The following is a 19287-nucleotide window of genomic DNA, read 5'->3' as shown; positions in this document are numbered from 1 at the left end:
TTGCTAATTGTAGTGAGCACCATGTATCTCTGGGTGTAGTTTGACAGCATTTAACCTTTGCAGAGCTAGCTTTTTAAAACTCTAAACTGTTTCCTTTCTTGATATTTGTAACATCTGTACAAATGATAATAATATGTTCCTCTCATGTAAATGCCTGCTGGAAAATGCCTTCTGAGCCCTTCATATTAGGAATAAAATAACTGTTCGTGTAGCATATGGACTATTTGCCTTCTGAAAAATGACTTCCCTTGTTCCCCAGAAGCCCGTTCTTGTTTCTTGTATCCTGCTAGCATACATTCCCATTACCCAGCATCTGGAATTAAATTTAGGCAATTGTTGTTCTGCTGAAGTTTTGTTGTTGAATTATTCTCACTGATGTGTTGGTTCTACTATCAAGCCTTTGTAACTGATGAACAATTATTTGCTTACTCTTATCTGGCCAGAGTTAACCAGCTTGTTTCTAGATAATAAAATAATTCTTAGTTCTCTCCATTCTCCAAGAAGACCTGTGCTGTAGAATATGAAAACAGTACTGAAAGTGTTAGTGCGGTTTTTACTTTTGAGCATCAGTTTATACATTATGACCTACATAACAAATGTATTTTATTTACTTCATATATTTTTAGTATATTCTTCCAAACCGTGGAATTCACGAGACTAACGATTTTGTATTATGCTATGTTGCTATAGCATTCAAAAGATACTTACTTTACACTTAAGCTTTTTACGATGTGATTTTTTTCCTTTTTTGGTTAAAAAACAATTAAATGATAGTATTTCTTTTAGGACCTATCTTCCCTTTTGTTAATTAAAAGACAGAAGTATAGAAAATATTAACAGAGAGTTCCAAGTGATACATTAGAACACTAAATCTCTTTCTTGAGTATCAGTGAGTTCTTAGAAAAAATAAATACAACAAAACTAAACCACCTGGTAATTGTTTTCTTCATCGAATACAGTTCTTAAAGAAAACAGTTCAAACCCTTTGTGAATATCGGAGTGATGATCTCCTCACCTACTACAACAAGCAAATAAATTCATAATGTGTTTTAAAAGGCTAGAAGAAATGTGTAAATGTGAACCACATAGGGATCCTTTTATCCAGAAAGTCTTCTTTGACTTAAATTAAGTGCTGCCTATACACACACACACACACCCCATGTTGCTCAATACACTGTAATAACTATTCATTACATATTCCTCATTATACTACACACTCTATATGAGAGCAGGGTTGTGGCTTTATCTTACTTAGAGCCTGGTCAGCCAATCAGTGTGTGTGAATGTGTGTATACAAGAGAATTCTGATTAGCCTCTTTAACTCTGGTTTTGCCTTTTCCTTTACTGGCTTAAGTTGTTGTTGCAGTTTTTTAAATTAAGTAAGATCTGTGATCTGTAATCTATGACATAGTTTATGTTTTCTTTCTTGAGCTTTAAGTTACTAAAACGATACATACTTATTTAAATAACAAGTATTAAATAATAATGATAAATTAATCATGCTTATTTAAATAAAATGAAGTTTTATTTTAAGAAAAATGCAGCTGTGTATTATTGTTGTGATAACTTCTTTACCTTTAAAATGAGCTTCTTTAGCTTTGTATTTAATTCTGACTTTTATCAAAGAAATACATGCACACGGGCGCCTGGGTGGCTCAGTGGGTTAAGCCGCTGCCTTCAGCTCAGGTCAAGATCTCAGGGTCCTGGGATCGAGTCCCACATCGGGCTCTCTGCTCAGCGGAGAGCCTGCTTCCCTTCCTCTCTCTCTCTGCCTGCCTCTCTTGTGATTTCTCTCTGTCAAATAAATAAATAAAATCTTAAAAAAAAAAAAAAAAGAAATACATGCACATAGTTAAAAAATTAAATGAAACAGAAGGCTTATTATAATGAAAAATAGCATTCTTTTGCCTTGTATCTTCCTGTTACCCAGTACAGCAATATAGAAGTAACAAGTTTCTGGTATTCATATCCACAATTTATTTTATATATCCATAATTGTAAATGATAGATTTATTGCTATTTCTTGATTTATCAATTTTTCAAATTGATATAATGAATTCATTTCAAATTAATAATAAAATAGTGGGAGAGAAAAATGTGCAAATAAAAAAGTGAATAAAATCTAAGCTAACATTTTGTATAGTTGATGTCTGCATAGGAGGTTTTGGGTGCCTACAGAACAGGTAAGTATTTTAGGTCTCCCAAATTACTTTTAAGAATAACTGTATTATTTATGCTTCCATTACCAGTAAGCAAGAGAATACTCATTTTTCTGTATTCTTGCCAATACAGTGTAGAATCCGGCATTCAGATGTGTGCTTTTCTGATGGCATGAAGTGATATCTCATTGTTTGTTTGTTTAAGTTTGTTTTTTAATTTGTGTCTTCCTCATAACTAATGATTTTGAACATTGTAAATTATACTTGATAGCTGTTCTGGCTTCCCCCTCTTAGAAACTGCCTGTTCAGAGGTTTTGCTCATTTTTTTATTAGTTTCCTCTGAGTATATATTTTAATATTAATTCCTTGTTGGTTTTAGGTCTTCTCTATTTATTTATAAAATTTCTCTATGGTATAATTCATTGAAAAATTCTCATTTGGTTTGGCCAAATCTATCAGGTTTATGCCATACTATTCTAGGTCTTTCTTCTTTTTTTAAATTTTTTTAATATACTATTCTAAGTCTTATTTCAGAATTGTTTTTTAATTTTTGGTGTCAAAAATATCACCTAAGTTTTTCTATTAGCTTTGAAAGGATAGCTTTCATGTTTAAAACTCTGTAATCTCATTGGAATCCAAATTCATATATGGTATAAAATAAGGAGCTAAGTTTATTTTTTGCTACACTCTGAGCCAGTTTTCCTTTGTCTATACATCTCAGCACCAACCTTTTCTTTTTTTTTTTTTTTAAGATTTTTTATTTATTTATTTGACAGACAGAGGTCACAAGTAGGCAGAGAGGCAGGCAGAGAGAGAGGAGGAAGCAGGCTCCCCGCTGAGCAGAGAGCCCGATGTGGGGCTTGATCCCAGGACCCTGAGATCATGACCTGAGCCAAAGGCAGAGGCATTAACCCACTGAGCCACCCAGGCGTCCCAGCACCAACCTTTTCTTTAACTTTGTGGTATTACCCTTACTATATATAAAACTCCCATTGATATGGGTTTGTTTCCGAACTCCATTTCCTTGTCTGCACCTGGCTTTGGCAATAAACTTAATAATTGGTAGAATGGATTCCTTCTCTCTGTCCTTTATTTTTGAAATTTACTTTGAGCTATAGCATATACTTTTTAAAAACCTTAGTGGTTTTCTTTTATTTTTTAAGATTGTATTTATTTATTTGACAGAGAGAAATCACAAGTAGGCAGAGAGGCAGGCAGAGAGAGAGGAGGAAGCAGGCTTCTGGCTGAGCAGAGAGTCTGATGCGGGACTCGATCCCAGGACCAGAAGATCATGACCTGAGCCAAAGGCAGAGGCATTAACCCACTGAGCCACCCAGGCGCCCTATAGCATATACTTTTTAAAAAAATATATTTTATTATTATTTTTTTTTTTTTTTGACAGAGATCACAAGTAGGTAGAGAGGCAGGCAGAGAGAGAGGAAGGGAAGCAGGCTTCCCACTGAGCAGAGAGCCCCATGCAGGTCTTGATCCCAGGATCCCGGGATCATGACCAGAGCCAAAGGCGGCCCTATAGCATATACTTTTAAAATGGGTTTGTGGATTTTCTTTAAAAATCTAGAATTTAGGGGCGCCTGGGTGGCTCAGTGGGCTAAAGCCTCTGCCTTCGGCTCAGGTCATGATCTCAGGGTCCTGGGATCGAGCCCCGCATCGGGCTCTCTGCTCGGCAGGGAGCCTGCTTCCTCCTCTCTTTCTCTCTGCCTGCTTGTGATCTCTGTCAAATAAATAAAATCTTTAAAAAAAAAAATCTAGAATTTATAGATTGACAAGAAAATTTGATATCTGTGAAAGTGGGAAGGAGAAAATAAGCCAATATAGAATTAGGAAATAATTTAGATTGCTGCCTATTAATAAGAAATCTGGGGTTTTTTTGTGGCATATAGCAGGCAAAAAAATTATTATGAAAGAAAGATTAACACAAGGAAGATCAAGAGGGGAGCGTGCTCATGTGCAAAATTTTATCATTAAGAGAAAAATGAACAACAGAAGCAATACAGAAAGACTGCTAGAATGTGAAGAACAGGCATTTGAATTACCTTAATTTTTGTGACTTTGAGTTACGTTGATAACTAAAACAATGGTTTCAAGCTATGCTTTGCGGAATACTTAAGACTTTGTAGAATACCCCCAAGGTACCTGGGAAAAGAACAGGGGTGGTACTGAGTGTTGGGAGTTCTGATTCAATCAGAATATTTTGTTTTTATCTGTGTAATTAGTTGACCCATCACTAAGATTTCATTGGAAGAAAGGATTTTTAGTCAGAAGTGTTTGGGAACAATTTAGTAATTAGTAAAATGTCTAAAGGGTATAGGATATCATTCATCCTTTTCAATGCATATGGAAGACATTGCTAATAGAATACAGGACTCCTTCCTGCTAGACTCAGGTTTAATCTCCATACAGCTTTCCATGTGGTCCATACCAATCCATCAAGTTGGCATGTCAATCTTAAATTCTATAATTTTGTTGGTCCTTAAGAACACTTATTTTAGCCTAAGAAAGGTATGAGCTAAATCTTTCAGATTAAAGAAGGAGACTAGAAAAGAGAGTCGTTAAGTAGGAAATGGGTCTAGGAAATACTCACTCAAATAACTATTAAGGTAATAACACTTCCGTTGCAATTATAAGGAGAAAATGCTTACTACCAATTTGTTAATTGTGGAAAGGCCTACAAAGCTCATTAAGTATGTGTTGAAGAGGCAATTGAAATCAGTCATGTTTTCAGTTGGGAATCTTGAGACATAAATAATTGCATTCTATAAATTATAAAATTTAATCACCGAAAGTTTAAACCTGCCAAATCAATGTAAGAGTGGAAATAAAATCTGCATCTGTTAGAAATGTATCTCATGCTGTCTCCGAGGTCCTTGCTTTGGTCCAAACAATGGATTTGAACTTTTCAAAATTAAAATGTAGAAAAGCATTTTCATACACATTTGAAGAGTTCCAAAGCAATGAATACATTAACAATTATCTTTATTTGCGGTTGAGTATGTTTTATGTTCTATGAAGTCGTTGAACTAATTGTGACATAAATTTAAAATTAATTTTTAAAGCAGTAACAGTTATTTTTTTCTATTAACAGGGCTTTTCTAATGTGATGCTGGGATTGAGTTTACCTAGGACTCTGTATCAAGGTTGACTCAAAAGTCTTGTGGAAGATCTGGGAGAAATTTGTAAGTGGCCTTCTCATAATAATTCTTTTTGGTTCATTGTGCTTTTGTCTGTTTTTCTAGTGTTTATTTTATTCTTTAATTTTTTGGTTAGGTGTCTTTGCCCAAATGTTAAAAAAAGTTATCAGTGAACCACAGAGACTTGTCAAGTATGACTATGAAAATATTTACCATTTTCTCTTCTCTTGCTGTTCCCATTTCCTTCTTGCTGTGCTTTCCTTCCTGTTAAACTTGGTTTCTTTTTTTTTTTATTATTACAAGTTTATGCAGAAGATGAATTTGGTTTTGAAATATTGAAAGGAAATGACTAGTCAAGAGAAGCTCTTGGATTGTTTTTGGTTATCATTATGTGGTTTTTTTTTATACTGATGTTTTCAGTATTACTTTATTAAGATTGAGTTGCTATTGAGGTTTTTGGGGGAGTCTAGAAATGCCAAAAAATAAATAGAATAATGTACTGGCAATGATTTATTTATTGGAAACTTTGATTTTTTTCTTAAAAACTTTTTGAGATCCAGCATGTCAGCTGTTTAGAAAGCATTTGTTTTTGTTTGTTTGTTTTTGATGTGTACTTCTTTAAATCTAGTGAGAGTTTTCCTTGATGTTTGCAGTGTCAATTTAGAGAACATTAAATCCGTTGTTTGGTATAAAGCAAGGGCCACAGACCTGACATGAGATGCATTTCTAAGAGATGTAGATTTATTTCCCACTCTTATGCAATATATAATGTTTCTGTAAAGTAATTTTTTCAGTGTCACCGCTGAACTGTGGTGTCAATTAAGCAGTATGTTATAGCTGGCCAAATCTGTAAAAATCTAATTATAAAAAGAAAACTGAAAGAAACTTTAAGTGAGAAGTTTATATCATTTCTCACCCTAGAGTTAACCTCAAAGAGAAGGGAAACATGACATCTGGTTTCTTCTGAATTACTTTTTATTTCTTTCCTACCCCACCCCAGAATTCTTTATCAAAGGGGTTCACAGAAAATGTGGGACAGGTCTCAGGATCTTCATTGTTCTGCCTGTATTGCTCTACCCATTTCTAAAACTTTCTCCAGAGAGAGGTTCCTTACCTTACCTAAGAGTTATTTTTTCAGTGTCCTTGAATTATATAGCCAAATATTTCTCAGGCATTTTACCTACTATTTTGCCTGTGGACTTCTTGTTTTGTACCAACTTTATTATTTTGCCAGATTCAGAAAGAAAATGATTATGCATTTATTTAGGATTTAAGATTTTTAAAGCACTTTAGCAACTTTTTATTCATTTTACTTTCACTAAACTCATTAATTTTACTCTTGCATTGCTTATGACATAAGGATGACCTTATTATACTTTGTTTAGTAAGTAGAAATACTGAAACACAAAGAATTTAAATGATTTGGAAAAATTAATATAGCTTGTTGTGGTTTTATAGTTAATAATAAATAATAAACAATTAGGTAATAATAGAATATCTGGGTTAAGTAATTTATGCTTACTATAGACAATGGCTTTATTGATATATTCCATCTTTGTAAGACCTTTTAATATTTAAATCCTCATTTTTTGAGTAATAGGACATTTGTTTTAATAATAGTAGGGCGATTTAAGACATGTAAGTGGGAGTTACCTGACAATGAACATCATGGAACCATGAAAGAAATGATTTTTGGAAAATAGAATCTTTTTCCCAGAAGGGAAACATAATTGTGTTTTAAGTTAGTTCTCAAAACTGCTTCTGGAACTTGCTAATTAGACTTTTTCTAGGCATATACTTTTAGTAGTTTTTATATTTTTAAATGAAGACCAGCCACATATTGGTGGAAATAATGCATATGCAAAATGGCAGTGGTTCATCTTAATGAAAAAAATACATTCTGAAAAAGTGTTGGGTTTTTTTTCCCCTTGGGAATATATAGAATTATATATATTCTATATATATATATAGAATATATAAATTATATATAATATATAATATATATACTATATATAGAAAAAATATATATATATAAAACACTAGAGCTGGAGGCATTATGACAAGAGAAGAGTGGAATGATGGAGAGGCAAGGATTGGGAAGTCAGGTAGATAGGGCTTTGCATCCCTCTGGCCATATGCTAGCATTTTTAATAAACTTTGGTTAATTTCCTTAAATTGTTGCATATCAGTTTTCAAACTGTAAAAGCGGGACAGAAATAACAGTTTGCTGGATTATTGTAAAAAAATTAGCACATAATACATAGCTATTTTCAAGAAATACTTGTTTTTTTCCTTCGGTTGCCACTGTTGTGTTCCCTCCCCTCCACCCCAAATCCCTAAAGAGAATACTTGGTTGAACTTCCTCTTTTAAGCAATTTGTTTAGCATTATCCCCATTATCTCCCAGAGAGGTTAAATAACTTACCCTAGCCTCTACTTCTAAAATGGTAACTAAAATGTTGTTTCGTATTAACTTACAACTGAGACCCATTGTGTGTCAGGCGAACGTTATAACCACTACACTTCGGAAACAAGACCCATTGTGTGTATGGGTCAGTGGGTAGTTGGCTGAGTGCAGGTATATATGTGTGTGTCTTACATCATCATGGTCACAATTATTTTCAGAGTTTCCATCATAAGACTATTAAATGCAATTAAGACGTAAGTTTTAGTTATTTCAGTGTATTAGAAATAAACTTTTTTCTCACACTTAGAGAAATTGCTATAAGCTCATAAATACTTGCTGAAAATAAAGCATCATACATCACAATTTATTTGCTCAAATTTTTAAGTTATTGAAAAGTAGTAAATGGACCAAAAAGGAAGCCGATTTGGCTGACGAGGGTCTGGGTCAGTGATTCCTACTCATGGCATGCTGACATTGCTTAGCAAAAAAATAGAGTGAACAAAATTGCAGGTATATAGGCTATATTTGAGAATGGAGGCTTGGAAGTCACATTGCCTAGATTTGAATCATGGGTCCAGGACAAACTTACTGTATGTGAAATCTTGGACACACCATTTAAACTCTCTAATCCTTAATTTCAGAATCTAGAATATAGAGATAATAGTACCTCCTTCACAGAATAGGCTTGGGGATTACATGTATACATTCGTACAAAGGGCATAGCAAACATTAAAAAAATTTTTTTTCATGCCGGCTAACCAAAGGCTAAATGCAGCCTACCCTGGTATTTTATACTCTCCAGAATCTGCCAAAACCCAAATACTAACCTTTTCTCTCCATTATTCTGATATAGATGCCTTGAATCGCTGGCTTTACATTTGCCCACTTTTTTTGTCAATTCACATCCTATTGTTTTTTCCCTTTATCTGTCTCTTTAAAGCATGTTTACATCTCTATCTCTTTCACTGTAATTGTCCTGTTCCTTTCCTCCTTTTCAGCCAGCCCAGGACTTTTCCCGCACGGTATCATAGCTTTCCACAAATTTCATCACTGTCCTTGGCTTCGTGGGGAATATAAGGATTAATATTGTACTGAATATATGGTCTTCAGAGTAAATGTAATTTGATAAGCATGTATATTTGTAAGATAGTGAGCCAGGTAAGAGGAAAATATGAAATGTTCAGATTTCACCCGAAATACTGATTTTTCTAATATGCAGAGGCCCCTTCTAATCCCTTGCCTGTTGATCACATCAGTGTTGGGGAACTGTGCTTTCTTGGCGTTCAGTAGGTCTGGATGCTGGTCTGGTACTGGTTCTTTTGTAGAATAGCTGTTTGGATTAGTTAAAATACTCTTAAAGAATCTGAGCTTGCAGAATCTATTCTACTAACCTATCATACTAGTTTTCTGTTATTCTTCTTCAATGTTCTTATAGTATTGTAAAGGGCAGAATTATATGGAATCATCTAGATATATGAACACATATTTGGGGTGTTTTGCTTTGCAATGTTGAATTCTCTAGAAATATAATACATTTGGTCTCCAGAAAAATGGGTTGAGAAGTATATATCTGCAAATATTAGAACATTTTTAAAATAAATTTGTATTAAACTGTCATTCCAAATTTCACTCTTACTGATTTTACTATGATCATAGAACCTGAGCAGAAAAACAGCATTATATTTTAAAAAGGTGGAAACTTATTTCTATCGAAAAAAGAGAGTTCATATTTATAATTTTAAGTTTGTGGTTTGGAGCGATCCGCCGGTGAAGTTTCTGATACCATTATACACAACAGCAAAATATGGATTTTAACTGGCTTGCTTTTCAATTCAACTGAACATTAAGTACATTTTTAATGGTCTTATTTGCTGGGAAGAATACCATTACAATAATCTGCTTTTTACAGCCCATTTCAGATATGAACCAGCATCACTTATTACAAAGTTTGTGCTTTGGGAGACATTTTCACGGCATCTATTGGTCCTGCCCCACATTTCTTGGAATTAGTCTTTAATGATATCATTTTCCAAAATGAGTTGTTGCTCAAACCTACTGATGGTTTTGTGGTTAAAATCTGATCCAGCAGCTATATTTAAAATGTCATTCAAATTTGAAGGAAAGGTCCACTGAAACTACTGTTACATTAGTAATTGTATGAAAATGTTGTAGAAGAAATGTGTTGCAGCTTGATTTTTTTTTTTTTTTTTTTTTAGGTTTTCCACCCCTGTATTATATCTGTGGGGTGAATAAAAAACCCTCATTTTTAGCTATTGGCAATTCCAGTTTTTACTATTGTCTGCTGGAGAACAGAGGACTGTTACTGTAGGTGTCATGTAAAATAAAGTTGGAGGCTGAAGCCTTCTTTGAGCTGTCAGCCTTATTAAGGAGCTCTTCATGTGTTGAACCCAGCACCCGGCATTGTATAAGTGATGCATGGGAGAGCCTGGGGAGACCTTTCTCTCTCTTCACCCTGGCTTTATTAGGTCTGGCTCTCATGTTCGCTGTTGCTCTGCCTTATCCAACTTTCTAGCTGCGACTCACAACACAGTAGGTCTAATATAGATTGACGCCTTTGCCTCAAGACTGATCGAAACTTGTGTCTCAGAGTTGCTAATGCTCACTGAACCATTTTATTGAAGATAAAGTAAATAAAATAGATTGCCATATGAGAATTCTCTGAAATCAAACGGAATAATTTGGTAGGTTTAAGCCCATGAAGGCAAAGTGGTGAAACAGATGTGAATACTTTTTATGTTCAGTATATCAAGGGATAAATATCCTTGTTATATTGGACCTAAATATTCATTTTTGTCCCTACAATTAAATGTCAACCATAATTCTCAATTGCCATATTATTTTTGGTCTTAAGCAACGGGTCCTCTGTAAGAAAGTAATGTGAATAAAAACTTTGGAGACTACAATATTGTGATGATTTTTTTCTTTGCCTTTTTCTGCTTAAGCACATGGATCAGTAGCCTCAGAGAATTTAATAAACAACAAAAATGAATGGATTTGCCAAAGTGCACTCTAGAATCTTAAGATTGGAAAATAACAGTAAACCTTAGCCTACTAAAATATGCTAGTAATCTTGAGTATTTTATTTATTACTTAAGCGTGTGTGTTCACATGAGAGCAACCTTTTTTGGGAAACAGTCTTATGAAGTTTTTTTTTTTTCTTTTACATAACTATTAGGTTTGTATAAAGAATTTTAAAATATGTGTTTTGTGTATATTATCATCTGAAATAATTTGGGAGGAAAAAAGAAGTTCAAGTGACCTTAGCATCTTGAATTCTGTGAAATTATAATGAAAATAATATATGATAACATATAATATATATTGACATATTTAATTTGTAAATTATAAGGATCTGAGTACTTCCTAAAGATATGTGAAAAGTCTGATGCAGACAAATGAAGATCTCTTACTTGATTGCCTAGATCAGATTAAAAGTAAATATTTACAGAAGAAAGATCAATAAAAGGGTTTTGTTGGAAAAGTTTCTGAATTTGCTAATTAAATACAGCGTTTCTCTTCAACCTTATAAAGAATCTGTCACATAAATACTTTCTTCTGTAATTTCTCTTGTGTTTTTTCCAAATGCAAAATAGTTTTAGTTTATACCCCCTCTTGAATGTATAGTTCATTTTAAAAATTTGCTGATACATTTTATTCACTTAATTCCTTGATAATGATTCTTGCTTACTTTTTAGTTATATCCATTAAATACGTTTTTCTTGTCTCCAGGTACCCAATAGACCATCAGTTCTCACGGCTATGAACTATTTATGTTATAACGATTTCAACTAACTCTGTCATCAATTAGATACAACACATGCATTTTATTCTCATCGAAACAATGAGCCATCTTAACTATTTGACAGTCTTTTTTACCATTATACATAGCACTATCTATCAAGAATCGTTAGTTCTTTTTTTAAAAAAATTTAAATTAACATATAATGTATTATTAGCCCCAGGGGTACAGGTCTGTGAATCACCAGGTTTACACACTTCACAGCACTCACCATAGCACACACCCTCCCCAATTTCCACAACCTCTCCACCCTCTCCCTACCCTCCCCCCACAATCCTCTGTTTGTTTTGTGAGATTAAGAGTCTCTTATGGTTTGTCTCTCCTGGATCCCATCTTGTTTCATTTAAGGAATCTCTAGTTCTTAACCATAAATTTGACCCTTTTTCCTCCAGAGAACTCAGTCAGTGTCAGGGTTTGGGGTATCTCGGACTGCATGCTTCATGTTTTCTTGTGAGTGAACTGGAAGAGAAGTTTTACTCACATTTCAGTTTTTTTTGTAGAGTAAGGCTGGAAGTATAATTAGTTATTCAGTATTAAGTAATGTTATATTCTTAGTGTTCAAGTGCCGTTTATTTTATATTTATCTTCCTTGTTATATTCTTTACATATTTCTCTCTGGTTATTCAGATATGTTGAAGTCCATTCCTCTATCCAGAACTACATCCCATTTACTCTGGTCTCCAACCATTTATTTCCTTTGAGATTTTGGTTTTCAATGTGAACCTGCCTTCAGGAACTTGTGTTTTAAGAAATGCTGCCTTGAAATGAGAAGAACATTATTCTGAGATGCTGAGAAGCCTTAGTCCCTTTAAAAATATATGCTAGATGTTTGGCAATATGCCCGACTGCGGATAAGAGGAATTTAAGTGGAAGAGGTCCATCTCATGAGTCCATTCCTGATCTCACTCTTGATTTCTTTCTACCTCCTCTCTGGTCACCCTTTGTTCCTGCTTTGCCTTCACACTTAATTCTGCTTTTCAGAATATTTTATTGTCTCTGTGCATTACTAGTTTTGGGAAAACGTTTGTGCTTTTGGGGTTAATGTCTATTCCCCCCAAGGTGAACCATGAGAGACTATGGACTCTGAAAAACAACCTGAGGGTTTTGAAAGGGCAGGGGGTGGGAGGTTGGGGGAACCAGGAACCATGCACCTATTGCATGGAGCACTGGGTGTGGTACAAAAACAATGAATACTGTTAGGCTGAAAAGAAATTTTTAAAAAATGTCTATTTCCCTTCAGACAGCTCCCTGGGCTCCATGTGATAGTCATGATGTTGTTGTTGATCATGATGACATTACTACTACTACTACTACTACTACTACTACTACTACTACTGCTACCATTTATTATTTAGTACCAAGTACTCTTCTAAGTGATTCACTAGCATTAACTCATTTAATACAACCTATGAATTAACTACTTTTGAGTAGAGACCATTATTGTCCCCAGTTATAGAAGAATGAGGGGGCCCAGAAAGATAAAATAATTTGCTCAGTGTTTTACAGTTCATGTGTGGCACAACTAAGATGTGAACTAAGGCACACTAGGTCTAAAACTCCAGTGCTCTATTTCCAGGACTGTTGAACAGTCCTTCTTCTCTTGTGGTTCTACTTGTGGCCCAAAATGTACTATGTATTTAAACATAAAGAGGTTTATTGGCCAGTTTATCACTCTGTATATTCACTGTTTGGAAGCTCGCATAGTCTAAATGAGTTAATTTCTGAATTGTTGGATATATTTTAAAATAAATCACCTTTCTTCTTTCAGTTGCAAGGGATTGCTTCATAATTACTTTAAAATTTTATGCAGCTGACCATGCAATCTGAAACCTTGTTTTTGTTTTTACTATAGGTTTAGCAATGTTCATATACTATTATTACAAAGGTATTTAATTAACTTAGAGCTTAATTAAAACCTAAGGCCAAAATCTTGATAAATATGCACCTTCTAGCCAATGACCATTTTATACATCATCCAGGACACTTCAGAGGATAAGAAGGATGCTATTATTATTTATCCTAGATAACAAGTATCCGTTGGAATTGTCTTGGGATGAGAAAGTATGGTCACTCTGCTTGAAGCAAACACTATTGGTTTTTGCTCCAACATCTTTTCTTCTCTGCCAGCAGAACCCTGATGTTATTGAGATAAGCTTTGTTTTTCTACGTAGCATATACTTCATGAGAAACTGACCCTATTCCCAGGTCCAACAGGTAGATGCTAACTAGTTTTGATCAATTATGATAATTCCATTCCCTTGTCAGAAATTGTTTGTTTATATTATTATATTATATTATATTATATATTATAATAATATCTATATTATATATAATATGTTATTATATATTATATTGTATTATTATATTATAATATTAAACAATGTTAAATGACTTCATTAAGAAATAAATTTGGTATTTAATTGACTTATTATATCTAGAGTTCTCCTTACCTCTTATTCCAGTGAGATAGTAACTTCCCTTTTTGTTTAATACTTTTTTATTTAGATTTTTTGTTACTTAAACGTGCAAATATTCTAATATATCCATCTTAATCATTATTTGAAGAGCTGTACCCTTACCAGTCTTACACTTAATGGGGATCTCTATTGCATAATAAAGGATCAGTTTAGTGAGGTAGACTGAGGAGCTCATGGGGAAAACAGGGATGGGGTTTACCTCTCCACAGTTCAAAAAGGTTATTAAAGAAATAGAAAAGTGGTTTCTGTGTTTTGTTTTCAGAAAATAATTTAAGAAAATAAAAGAATTACATAATAGCCATTTACACTATTAAATGGCATGGCAACATTCCTAGAAATTTTTGAGAAGTTTTCTTACAGGAAAGCTTATCCCAATTTTTTTAGCATCTATCCCTACACCCCTTCCTCGCACCCCCCCTCCATTTCCTCTTCCATGTACACACACAAAGATGAAATGTCATTCTTGGTGGGATTTTGAAGGGAATGGAAAAGAGATTTAAACCACCATTCCCCCGCCTACCTCATCTGAAGATAGCTGCTGCTCTGGCTCAACTTCTTGTTGTCTTGTTACAAATTAGGTGATTAGATATATGGATTCTTATGTTTCCTTGTATCACAGATAAGGAATCAACCTAACTAACCATGGCAAAGGAAACTAGTTAGATAAATTATATCTTATCTCAACAGTGGACTAACAAAGAATATTGAGGTAAGTTAGTAATGCATTTTGTACAGCACTATTTCAGAAACATAGGTCTTAATTTAGGAGGACTTCCATAAAATGGTGTCATGGGAAGATCCTGAACTCCCCTCCTCCCATGGACACTCCAAATCTATAGCTACACATGGATTATTTACCTCTGAGAAGTATCTGAAAACTAGATGAGTTACTTCTTCACAATGAAGGATAAAAATACCACATCAAGACAGGAGAGGTACATAATACCGTCTTACCCCCACCTCCCCTGGTATAGTGACATCCAGTAGGGATGGATCTCACCAGTCTGGTGCTTCCCCCAGAGGACTGAAAAGTTGGGGCTCAGCCACACCAAACCGTGGGATCTGCACAGGAGAGATGAGCCCCCAAAATGTCTGGCTTACTAAACCAATAGGGCTGATGTTAAAGGGACCCAAAGTGTTGAAGGAAACCAAGAGTCCCTTTTAAAGGGCTGTGTATAGTCTCACTTGCCCTAAGACCTAGAAAAACTACCAAAAAAAGTTTGAAAAGTGCTAGACTGTATATGAAGGACATCTATTTGCCTATCTAAAAGCATGTGGCTGGCTCAGTCAGTGGAGCGTGCAACTCTTGATCTCGCAGTTGAGGGTTGGAGCCTCACTTTGGTTATAAAGATTACACAAAAATAAAATCCTTAGAGAATCTGCAGGAGGGGGAAAGTGCTGAAACTCTCTTCAGAGACCAAGGCACTGGTGGATGTCAGTGTTTACACTCTCCACCAGCCTTGCTAGCTTAGATGAGTGAACTTGAATGTGGCACCATTCTGCTCCCTTGCTGAAGCCAGAGAGTCCAGACAGTCACAGCACTCTCCCATGCCCTGGCTGGGGCTGGTAAGTGCTAGCAGCCATGGCATTCGCCTGCTCCTAGCTTAGAGCTGTGCACAGATAAGATACTTCCGTTATATTCCAGAAACCATGGGTGAATGCTGTCAAGACATTTTCTTCCTGCCTTTATGAAGCTAGCGAGTGTGCCCTAACCCCCACCCTCTCTAGCTACTTAGCTAAAGCCAGCCGATGTATACAGTCACACAGGAGATGCCCCCTTGATCACCTATTCCTGTGGCTAAAGCGGCTGCATTCCCAAGGTCCACAGAAAGGTAATAATTGGAAAGACATTTCTTGGTAGGCCACCAGCCCAGAGCACTGAACAGATAGCACACTGAAACATAATCCCAGTCTTCCTGTGATAAAGGCCTATTTCCTTAGCCTGTATTTCAGCCCGAGGGTCAGACTTAAGATTTCTCAAGAACTAGAGTCTAAGAAGACACACCCAGGGAACATAAGCAGGGAGACACCATCCTTGTATACATTTTTAGCCTTCCTACAATTCAACAAGACCTTCTAGAAAGTTTATAGGCTCATCTGGAGCTCTTACTTTTGCAACTGTCACCCCAGGGATAGCTCTGTGGATCCTGGGAAAGAGGCCAGAAGAGATTAAGATTGTGGCCCTACAGGACTATATATAATTTCCATACTTCAGAAAACGCTGCTTGAGGGGCTGGGTTCCAGTCAGCCCAAAACTAGGGGCTAAATGAGATTCCTGCTTTGAAAGTCTGACAGGTCTTGGCACACCCTCAACAATGGGAACATATCAGAATGAATCAGGTGGTTTAGACAACCACAAAGTTTCAAGAGACCACCAACCTACGGCAAGGTTGAAGAGAAGATTTATCACCAACACAAGACCACTCCTTTGAAACTAACAGAGGTAGCTTCTTTACCTAATATATGGAAAGAAACACAGAGAGTCAGGCAAAGTGAAGACACAAAAAAGTATGTAACAAATGAAAAAATGAGATGAAACCTCAGGAAAAGACCTTAATGGTATGGAGATAAGTAACCTGCCTGATAAAGAATTCAAAGTAATTGTGATGTAGATGATCACTGAACTGAACTCCAGTTCAGTGAATGGATAAACACAGTGAGAAGTTCAACAGTGAGACACAAAGTATAAAGAAATACTGAATAGAAGTCACAGAGCTGAAAAATACAATAACTGAAGTGAAAAATACCTTAGAGGGGGTCAACAGCAGTCTGGGTAGAGTAGAAGAATGAGTTAGCAAGCTGAAAGACAAAACAGCACATCTTACCCAGACAGAGCAGTAAAAAGAAAAAAAGAATTTTAAAAAATAAAGACAACTTAAGGGACCTGCTGGACAGCATCAAGCAGAATAAAATCTACATTTTAGGGGTCTCAGAAAGAGGAGAGTGAGAGAGAGAGACAGGCAGAAGGCTTATTTGAAGAAGAAATGGCTGAACACTTCCCTATGAAGGAAGCAAACATCCAGGTTCAGGAAGTCCAGGGAGTTCCAAATAAGAGGAACCCAGAGATTCACTCCAAAGCACATGATTATTAAAATGTCAAATGTAAAGATAAAGAGAGAATCTTTTAAGCAGCAAGAGAAAAATAAATTGTCACATCCAAAGGAATCCCCATAAGGCTATCACCAGATGTCTTAGAAACTTGAAGACCAGAAGGATGTGGTTTGATGAATTCGAAGTACTGAAAAGAAAAAACTTCCAATCAATGACACCCTACCTAGCAAGACTGTCCTTCAGATTTGAAGGAAAGATAGAGTTCCTCAGACAAGAAAGATCTAGCTAAAGGAATTCATCACCACTAAATAAGACTTCTAAGAAAATTAAAGGGACTTTAAAACTGAAAAGAAATGGCACTAAGTAATACCAAGAGAACATAATGAAAGTAAAAAAATCTCACTGGAAAAGGAAGGAAGATCAGAGTAGAAATAGATGAAAAAGATAATATAAAAGATCAGTGAAATTAAGAGCTCGTTCTTGAGAAGATAAAATTAATGAACAATAGCTAGAATCACCAGTAAAAGAGAAAAGGCTCAAATAAAATTGGGAGTGAAGGAGGAGAGGGTACAACTGATAGCATGGAACTGCCAGGGATCATAGGAGACTGCTAAAACAATTATATACCAACAAACAGGACAACCCAGAAGAACTGAATAAATTCTTAGAAAATTACCCTCTTCCAGTACTGAATCATGAAGAGATAGAAAACTGAATACACTAGCAAGGAAATGGTATCGGTATCGGTATGGTATCAGTAATCAAAAACTTAATAACAAACAAAAATCCAGGAGCAGATAGCTTCATTGGTGAATTGTACCAAATATTTAAAGATTAACCTATTCGCAAACTCTTCTAAAAATTAACGAGGGGGGAATGCTTCCAAACTTATTTTAAGAAATCAACATTACCTTGATACCAAAATCAAACAAGCAAACCACACAAAGAAAATTACAGGCCAATATTCTGGATACACATAGATGCCAAAAGCCTTACAAAGTATTAGTAAACTGAATTCAATGAATATTAAAGAGATCATATACCATGATCAAGTGGAATGCATTCCAGGGAATGCAAGAATCACTCAACATCCACAAATCAATCAAAGTGATATACCATGTAAACAAAATGAAGGATAAAAATATGATCATTTCAATAGATGCTTAAAAAAGCATCTGACAAATTTCACTATTCATTTATAATAAAAGCTCTCAATAAAATGATTATAGAGGAAATGTACTCCAACATAAGGCCATATATGACAAGCCCAAAGCCATTGTCATAGTTAATGGTAAAAGGCTAAAGTTTTTTTCTAAGATCAGGAAAAAGAAAGAAACCAGTCTCCCCACTTTTATTCAACATAGCACTGGAAGTCCTAGCCATAGTAATTAGCAAGAAAAAGAAATAAAGGGCATACAAATTAGAAAGGAAAAAGTAAAACTGTCACTATTTGCAGATGACATGTAACCATATATAGACAACCCTAAAGACTTCACCAATAGTATTATCTGATAAAGTGTTAGTATCCAAAATCTATAAAGAACTTATCAAATTCAGCACTCCAAAACCAAATAATCCGGTTAAGAAATGGGCAGACAACATGAATAGACATTTTTCCAAAGAAGACATACAGATGGCTAACAGATACATGAAAAAAATGCTCGACATCGCTAGCTATCAAAGAAATACAAATCAAAAGTACAATGAGATATTACCTCACACCTGTTAGAATGGCTAAAATCGACAACACAGGAAACAACAGATGTTGGCAAGGATGCTGAAAAAGGGAACCCTCCTACACTGTTGGTGGGAATACAGACTGATGCAGCCATTCTGAAAAAACAGTATGGAGTTTCCTCAAAAAGTTAAGAATAGTACTACCCTATGATCCAGCAGTTGCACTACTAGGTATTTACCCAAAAGATATAAAAATGCTGATTCAAAGAGACACATGCACTACAATGTTTATAACAGAATTATCAACATTAGCCAAACTATGGAGAGATCCCAAGTGTCCATTGACTGATGAATGGATGAAGAAGAAATGGTATAAATATACAATGGAATACTACTTGGCAGTCAAAAATAATGAAATCTTGCCATTTGCAAAGGCAAGATTATGCAATGAGGAAAGAACAATACCTTCAATAAATGATGCTGGGAAAACTGGAAAGTGATGCAAAAGGATGAAACTAAACCACTATCTTACATTTACCATAGTAACG

General features: G+C 35.1%; 1 protein-coding gene across 7 annotated transcripts in view; it reads left to right on the top strand.

The window, feature by feature from the left end:
* Positions 1–19287, top strand: part of FOXP2 (forkhead box P2) — a 572651-nt gene that overhangs the window by 164104 nt on the left and 389260 nt on the right. For 6 of the 7 annotated variants that reach the window (XM_046021110.1, XM_046021114.1, XM_046021113.1 and 3 more), the window contains one exon: positions 5263–5353. The exons of the other annotated variant lie outside the window; for it this stretch is intronic. The gene's annotated coding sequence lies outside the window, so the exon portion shown is untranslated. The remainder of the gene's footprint in view (positions 1–5262; positions 5354–19287) is intronic. 7 annotated transcript variants of the gene reach the window in all.

The sequence above is a fragment of the Meles meles genome, chromosome 10, assembly GCF_922984935.1.
Source record: "Meles meles chromosome 10, mMelMel3.1 paternal haplotype, whole genome shotgun sequence".
Taxonomy (NCBI): Eukaryota; Metazoa; Chordata; class Mammalia; order Carnivora; family Mustelidae; genus Meles; species Meles meles.
Note: the sequence above shows the minus strand (reverse complement) of the source record. Positions and strands in the feature narration are given on the sequence as shown.